Source organism: Propithecus coquereli, unplaced genomic scaffold (assembly GCF_000956105.1).
Source record: "Propithecus coquereli isolate 6110/MARCELLA unplaced genomic scaffold, Pcoq_1.0 Scaffold49, whole genome shotgun sequence".
NCBI classification, from domain to species: domain Eukaryota; kingdom Metazoa; phylum Chordata; class Mammalia; order Primates; family Indriidae; genus Propithecus; species Propithecus coquereli.
Window position 1 is genome coordinate 1,064,485 of NW_012150729.1, and position 994 is coordinate 1,065,478.

At 37.3% G+C, this 994-nt stretch overlaps 1 protein-coding gene across 1 annotated transcript in view; it reads right to left on the reverse strand.

Moving 5' to 3' along the window:
* The window catches only part of PLA2R1 (phospholipase A2 receptor 1, 180kDa), a 140,275-nt gene that overhangs the window by 25,230 nt on the left and 114,051 nt on the right, over positions 1-994 (reverse strand). The gene's annotated exons all lie outside the window — the stretch shown is intronic.

Genomic DNA, 994 nt, shown 5'->3' on the forward strand with positions numbered 1-994 from the left:
GTTATTAGTTCGTCAGTTCACAGGTAGGCAGAGCGCTGTGCTGGCTCCAGGCAGAGAAGCCACAAAAGGAGGAGATGGAATCTGGGCCCTCTGGAGTTTGCACTCACTCAGGATCATGGCCTAGACACACGCAGGCACATGCATGCACACACATGCACACACACACACTCACACCACACAAAAGAAACATTCATACAGCACCATAAATGACTATGCCAGGAGTATACCAGTGAGGGATGGTGTCAAGGCTGTGTTTGTCAAAAAGTTTTTTGTTCCAAAAGGTTTGTTACTAAATGGAAAACAAATCTCCTCAAAGTTGTGACAAAAAAAATTCCAAGTCCTATGGATAGCTCATAGTTTTTAAAAGCCATCCCCACTTTTTGATTCCTTTCTAAAATTAATATCAACAAAAGAGAAATAGAGGCAACTTTTGAAAAACAAGTTTACCTTGTAGTTAAAATATAGCCATCCCTTGGGACAGGTTCCATGTCGTTTTGGCGTATCGTTCTCTTTCTCTATGACCCAAATCTTCTTTCGCTTACAGACACTAGGCATAGAAACTGAACACTCTTCACTACCCCAGAGACCTGGAGGAGAAAATGGGTTAGAAATGGCTTAGAAACATGGTGACTCTTCATAGGCTTTCTCTATAATTATTTTTATGACTGCTACGGTTTTCCATAATTTATTTTTTTAAATCTAGAAACTAAACTAAACTTAACTACTGATCAGAGAATTCTCTAGTGACAACAGCTAACTGGGCAAGGTGCCAAATCAGTAATTCTAATTTAAGAATGTAGAAATGTTGCAAATGCAAAGAAATACAATCTAAACAAATACTGCAATTAAAATCGCAGAACTGATTAAAGTCTTAAGAATATTTGACTTAGATAGCAAAAGAATACTTTGTAGAGGACTAGTTTTGTTTAAAAATATTCAGCTTCAATGCACAGAGAGAAAAAAGACTCTAAAACAATACAGGATTATTTCTACT